This window comes from Zalophus californianus, chromosome 6 (assembly GCF_009762305.2).
Source record: "Zalophus californianus isolate mZalCal1 chromosome 6, mZalCal1.pri.v2, whole genome shotgun sequence".
In the NCBI taxonomy this organism is placed as follows: Eukaryota; Metazoa; Chordata; class Mammalia; order Carnivora; family Otariidae; genus Zalophus; species Zalophus californianus.
The window spans coordinates 100585976-100593206 of NC_045600.1; the positions used below are offsets into that span (position 1 = coordinate 100585976).

At 39.1% G+C, this 7231-nt stretch overlaps 1 pseudogene; it reads right to left on the reverse strand.

Moving 5' to 3' along the window:
* Positions 1 to 6373: 6373 nt before the first annotated feature.
* On the reverse strand, positions 6374 to 6638 carry LOC113909697 (annotated as a pseudogene).
* Positions 6639 to 7231: the final 593 nt, after the last annotated feature.

The window sequence follows — 7231 nt, forward strand, 5'->3', positions numbered from 1 at the left end:
GTTAATATGAGCAGAATAACTGTTGCTTTCATTGATAGCCTGCTAATGTCCCCTTCTCTTAGCTGGCCTGTCAAGGAAAACCCCATTAGGATTCAGGGGCCTGATGTGCTCAGTATATTTATATATTACACTTAACATGTCTGCTATGTCATAGATTTCATACTCTCACCCTCCTACATTTACAAACTCCAAATCTATGCCTACCACATTTGCTCTTTTCTCTGGCAAAGAGAATTCCCACAAGAAGTAGAAACACTAAATTTTTAACAGTTAATTCTTTATAATTAGGAATAGAGACATATTCTCATTAGTACTTTGCTGTGTGAAATTCTCTGAGTTCTGTGATCTTTCCTGGAGCCACACTTTCAGATTCTTTTTCAAGGCAGTGGCAGCCAGTGTGCTCCACCCAACTGGCAAAGGAGTGAGAAGAGAAACCCACCAGAATGTCAAGTTCTAGTTGGTTAGTGAAAAAGAGTAAGCAATAAGGAAGGTAGGAGAGCACAGAGTCTCATAAAAATTTGGAAAATAGGTTTCTTTGTTTTTTTAAACTACTATTTATTCTTATTTTATTTATTTTTGTTTATTTTATTTCTTTTAAGTAATCTTTACACCAACATGGGGCTCAAACCCACAACCCAAAGATCAAGAGTCACATGCTCTACCAACTGAGCCGGCCAGGTGCCCCTGGAAAGTAGGTGTTCAATGGTACTTTATATATTTGCTCTAATTCTACTGATGTTTTAGGCCTTGGCTTAAATGTCTTTAAATGTCTTCTGCAAGAATGGCCTCCCCAGTTCCTCAGATTAGTTAGTCCCCCACTGTACCCTATCACTGCACTTTGTTTTTATCATTGTGGCATCCATCTCTGCTATAATCAAATAATTATATGTGCAAATGTTTGTGTAACTATCTGTGTTTCCCAAAAGACTATGTCTTTGGAGGCAATGTCCTCAGCACCTAGTTCTGTGGCTAGAACACAGTCACGTATTTATTGAACAACTGAATGAATAAATGAATGAGTGAGTAAAAGAACAAAATATTTTTCCAGCTCTTTTCTGTAACCTCTTTCTACTTTCTGACATTCAGCTTCATATTAATTGCTTACCAACCTCATGATAATATAAATTAAAAATATGTATTGTGCACCTGCTAGTTATTATTGGATATAAATGGTACTTCACATTTTTTCAGTGCTTTTCAAATGCTAAGGTGAGGTGGTTGTGGTGTTGCTTTCATACAAGATCTGAGGGACAAGAGGCTCAGTAAATGATTTGCCCAACCAAGGTCACAAAGATTTAGAACCACAACTGCAGATGCTTCTCACAGTATTCACTTACCATCTGGGACACACAGGTCCTTTGCTCCCTTGAGCACCAGCCCCAACTCTGAAGTCTTTCCTCTACAGAACTTCTGTTCTTGGGCTCCCTTTATTTTAGAGGTTCATAGCTAGTAGATGTGATCAACAATGTTTAAACTTACTCCAGATAAAATTTGTATTTTATTTTATTTTTTTTTAATTTGTATTTTAACAGAGACCCTTGAGATGATTATAGGTAACGTAAGAATCTTTTAACAGTTACAAATTTAATGTGAATTAGAAAAAATTTGTAAATAGACACCAAATCCTTAATTTCATGGATACTATTGCTTTGGATAATGCTAAGCATAAAGAGAAGTCAATTTAAAGGAAAATGTCAAATAAATAGAAGAAAAAGTAATTCATAGATCAGGCAAATATTGGGAAGACAGTATATAAATATCTGAGTTTAGGAAACACGCTTTTAATTCTAAGGATTTAAGAACTAGGTACGTAATAGATACTTGGTAAGTGTCCATTCAACCATTTATTTAGCAAAAAAATTGTTGAGCTCCCACTATATATCTTAAATGCTAGAGAAACAATGGTGAGCAAGACAGCTAGCACCCCTTTCACCAAGTCATAGCCATTCACATAAAGGAATAGAAAAAGGACAGATGAATGGATGGATGGGTGAAGGAAGGTATATTCAAATAGAGTAATTTTGATGAAATATTAGGGCTAGAAAAGAAAGATTTTGAGCTGGGCAGTCTCTACAAAGTCCTCAAATCACCACCCAATTATATTTCCCATGGAGCAAAGCATATAGACCATTAGGTTTTACTTAGTTTCTTTTGGAGTTTCAACAGAGATAAAATTTTCTTATCTATGTATTTTCTCCTAGCAATATCTGGGTCCATCTGTTAGATAATTTGACTGCCACAAAATCTGGATATATTAGCCACACAAATGTCCCAGAAAGCCAAAGATGTCATGAATGACCACAAATGACCATTTATAGTCTGGATTCTAGGCCCTGGAAACCTTGAGGGTTGTGGGAGCAGGAACCCAAAAAAGTCTGGATGATTTCCTGTCATGCTGAAGGACGAAAACAACATAAACAAGCATATACTCTAGAAATCTTATAAATATTTCTAACATAGACATTTGAGTGACTATTAAAAGGAAAGCAAGTATGTAGACATGCATATGTAAGAAGAAAGCACAACACAGCTCTCACATATGATTCTGGATGTTAGCTCAAGTTTCTAAGTTTCAACCTTGGCTACTTCATGGAAAATCCATCCTGCCTTTTCAGTAAGTGTTTTCCCCAGTTTACCATTGCTTCTTGATGAAGATGGATGGATCTGCATCTGGCATTCTAATTAGATTAGAGAATAATGACCAGGAAGATCTTGAGGAGGAGAGGATAATTTATTACTCACATTACTTCCACCCTAAGTGTTCAGAAGTAAACTAATTCCCCCCAGAATTCACTTATCACACTCAGAAAACACAAGTGGGAAACAAGGAGAACTTCCACGCTTTGGCCCTGTTACAATGGGTCATGGTTATGAGCCCTTACATATTTCCAACCACGTCCCTTAACTCTCTACCCAGAGGATAATGTTATCTGTAGGAAAAGGGGATAGTTGTAGTTGCTATCATGTATTACAAGGTGACATATGCTGGACATTTTTAATTCTCCAAATAAATCTTGTGAGGTAGATGGAATTATTCCTCTCATACAGAAGGAGCAAACAGAAAATCCAGAAAGTAACTTGCACAAAATCATGCAGTTGGTATATTATGGAATAAGAATTTGAACTCAAATGTGGCTCTAAACCCATGTTCCTAATTGCTCTGTTGCCTTCCAAATGACCACACTTCCTAATTAGTCCACACAATACCCAGCAACTATAGCTGAAACATCACAGTACCTAGAAACAATCTGCAAGTGACAAGTGATAACAATAACTTCATTCATTTCAGGGCCAGGGCCTAAACTAACTAGTAGCAGGGCTGTGATCACTAAAGGTGCGGGACTAGAGTCCTAGCGCAAGAGGTGGAGTCCTCCTCCTTTGCACATGTATGCACATCTCCTCAGCACAGGCCCTCAGGTTCTAGTAGGCTGTGCTGCCCTTGAGGATGAAGCAGATGCCCCTGCCATTCTGAGAGTTAAACTGGCCAATGGATTGGCTTCCTTCCATTTCATCATCCAGTTCATTGTTCAGTTTCGGGGACAGGAGAAAGAGGTAGCTTTGGTGAGATGGAAAGAGAACTGGCCACACAGTGACTGAACCATTTCTTAGAAGGAGAACTTTGGGCAAATCACTAAACAGCACAACCTTCAGTTTCCTCATCTGTAAAACAGGACTGATGCAGTGTGCCTAACTCAAAGGTAGGATCAGATGTGACTATGCGTGAGATGCACAGTATGGAACAAATTGGCAGAGAGAACAGAGAAAGAAGAAAATTAACATTGATTTGACCGCCCTGACATGCTAACCTCCTATATACCATGTCTATACACTTGTATACATGGCTTCATTTATTTGTCACAGCACTTTGTCCAGGTAGGTACTGTCACCCCCCTTTTGAGATGAGAAAACAGGACACAGCAAAGTTAACTAACCTAATCATGGTCCACAGCTAGTTTGTAACAGATTTGGATTTGAATTAAGATGAGTTTGACTTGATTTCCAGAGTCCCACACTGTCTCTCAATGTAAGTACTGGAGACACTGTTTTATAAAGCAATAAACAAAACCATCAATAAGAAAATAAAGAAAAATCATTTCAGGAAGCAAAACTCCTCTGAAGTCAACTGAACACGGTCACATGATAATGAGTTCCCGGGAGACTGGGGGGGTGGTGGTAATGCGGAGAGGATCCTTTAGATGGGGGAGTCAAGGAAAGCTCTGTGTGAAGGGGTATCTGAACTAAGGTCTGAAGATGAGAAAGAATCAGCCATGTGGAAACAGCAGGGAAGAGCACTCCAAGCAGAGAGAACAATAAATGCAAAGGTTTGGAGGCAGGAACAAACTTGCAAATTAGGGGAACAGAAAGAGGGAGACTAGTGTGGTTGGCCTGCGCTGAGCACAGGGGAGAAGGGAAACACACCAGGAGCTAGAAGAGGCAGGCCAGTAGCTTGGCCACCTGGGGCCACAAGATCTGAATTTTATTCTAGTTGTCCTGGGAATTTCTCAAAAGAATCAAAATAAAGGCCTTGCATTTGCTCCCCACCCCAGATGAGTCCTACAAATTCCCTGCAAGTCAGCATTTGCATTTTTCCATAGAATGGAGGAGCAGCACAATGAATTACCTAGGTCTTCAAGGATTGTGACTGTATCTGACATAGATCTATCCATTCACATGTGGACAAGAAAGTAAATTCTCTCTGGCAGGCACTAGCCAGCATCACTGAGAGATATCCAGGCTGCATATGAGAAGTTTCCTTTTTTGCTGCAGGCCGAAAAAATATTTGCCTGCAAGGCTACTGATCCTGGGCCGACCCTGTGCCCTGGCAGAGGTTGGCACTCACAAGTACCCAAGCCCATGATGACACCCTGGTGAATTTTCATTTGCATACAAACATATCATCACCTCCTCCAAACCTTTCTCCCCTTAGCAGAAGAGACATCAGAAACTCGTAGTTGTGGTATAAATTGGATTTGGACTCAGATGAGAAGTTAGAATTCTACACTTTGCATGAAGGGAGTTAACTAAACTCACTGAGCTCAGTTTATCTACAGAACAGTGATAGAAAAACAAATCCCACACAAGTGTTGTAGAATAAAAAACAGTGATGACAATTGTGAAAGTACCCTACATAGTGTCTACCATGTATTACATGTTCAAAGATGTATATTTTAATAAACTGGAACAGCTAAACCTTGCCGCATAAACCGAGAATCAGATAAGAAACACCATTTGGGAACTTCTGTAGGCTATTGCATCCTGTATCTATGCAACATGAGAAAGGGAGAATGAGAACAAATCCAAATTCAAAACATTACTTCAAAATACAAATATCTTCAGTATCAAGAAAATGCAAAATTTAAATATTAGAATCAGCTAAACTTGAGAGATAGGAAAATGAATAATAAATGCAGGTAAAAATTTACAGTTCTGTTTTATGCATACAAGGGGAATAATTAACTAATCTCAAAACATGTAAATGAGGGCTTAGAAGCATTTTCAAAACACCACATCCAGTTCCAGTTACATACGCGGAATTTGCTACATTATAATAATTAGTTTTTTTTTACAAAAGATTTATTTATTTTGAATAGAAGTATTAAATATTATACTAATTACTGGTTATTTTACTTTGTACCCAGGGAAAAGAAATGAATATTCATTAGCTCCTTAAGCTACTGATCCTCCACCGACTAGACAGATTTCAACATCACCATGAAGCTGTGGGTGGGTGGAAAATGCTCCCTGTAAAACCAGGCTCTTGCTACAAATCACAGCCCAATGTATTCAGCTAATGTGCACATGCTAGAATCCCCAAGTGAATCCTGCTAACATTGTAAGCCTAGAGTCCCCAGCTGAGTAGCCAATGAATGAGAATAACTGTTAAATTGAGAATAAATGTTAAATTGATCATAAAACAACAGAATTTTACTGTCTACACAATCCAGTGATCTTGAACAATTCCTAAAATACTAAACACGGTTTCATACAATAAAACTAACATTGTCATCTGTCCAAAACATGCCTATTTCATTCCAAAAGAATATTTCAACATACATATTTCAACCATTTTCCAACTTGGCTTTTGATCCTATTTTAAGGAAAGTATCCATTCCAAAGGACCAAGGTTGAGATTTTAATTTATGAGTTATTTTCGCTATAGCTCAATAGGCAAACACTTTTTTTTTTTTCTGGTGAAAGGGAAAACCAGGCAATAGATTTCTCAAGATACTAGTCTGGTTAACTTCTTTTTTTTTCATGTACCAGTCATCTTCTATCGGGTGGTAATTCTCAATTCAAATACAAAAGGATTCAGGGGTGTCAGGCAAAGGTCATGTTCAGGAATGCAGAGTGTGCCCTTCACACTGGGCCCACTTCAGTGGTACTTGCACAGCCACTCATGTTTCAGTTCCTTGTAAAAAAGGCAGTAGTTGAAAAGCACGTAAACTGCCAGCACCAAAGAAATCTCAGCGATGCTCCCTTTTTACACTGACATACTTGTTGTGATAATAGTCAGAACCTTTTTGAAATGCTCCAGCAATGCCTTTAGGGGTGAAATCCCACATCAGTATCCAGTTTAGCAGCTCTCCTACTTTGACATCCATGAGCTGCTTCTCCTTCACTGGTACAACTGATGTCATCTTGGAGTCCGATGTCTGCAGTGAGTCTGGTTAACTTTTAATTCTTGCTCAGTTTAAGGTACCTCTGTGTTGGGAGTTCTCATGTGGCTTGATTTTTCTTTTTTGGTTTGTTAAGCTTTGTGAACCAATTTATTGCTTGAGTAACTCCCTACCACAGAGGAGGGGAGGGGCTGTGGCTCTGGGGGAAATGGGTCTTGCAGAAGGGGCCTCTCGTTTCCCTCTTGGGCCTTGTCTATGATGCTGACCTACAGCCCCAGTGGGGCACACTGGGCAGATTGTTAATTACACCAGATTGGGCTAGGAAAGGGTGACTAGATCAGAATGCACACAGCAATGTTGCCTATATGGAAAACAACCCTGGGTCGTGCTTCCATGTGGGCAGAATATCAGGATGGGGGTAGAAGTATGTAAATCATAATAGCTTGACCTTGTTAGCTTCTGAGAAAGTAAAAATTCCTCACCATCTAACACAGAGTACAACAGGGGGTGTGGGGGTGTGTCTCTATAGGAAGTTTCACATTTCTGGGTGTTAGGACAGAAGAGGACTCATTCAACAAGTATTTGAGTAACAAGCATGTGCTGTACTCTCTTGC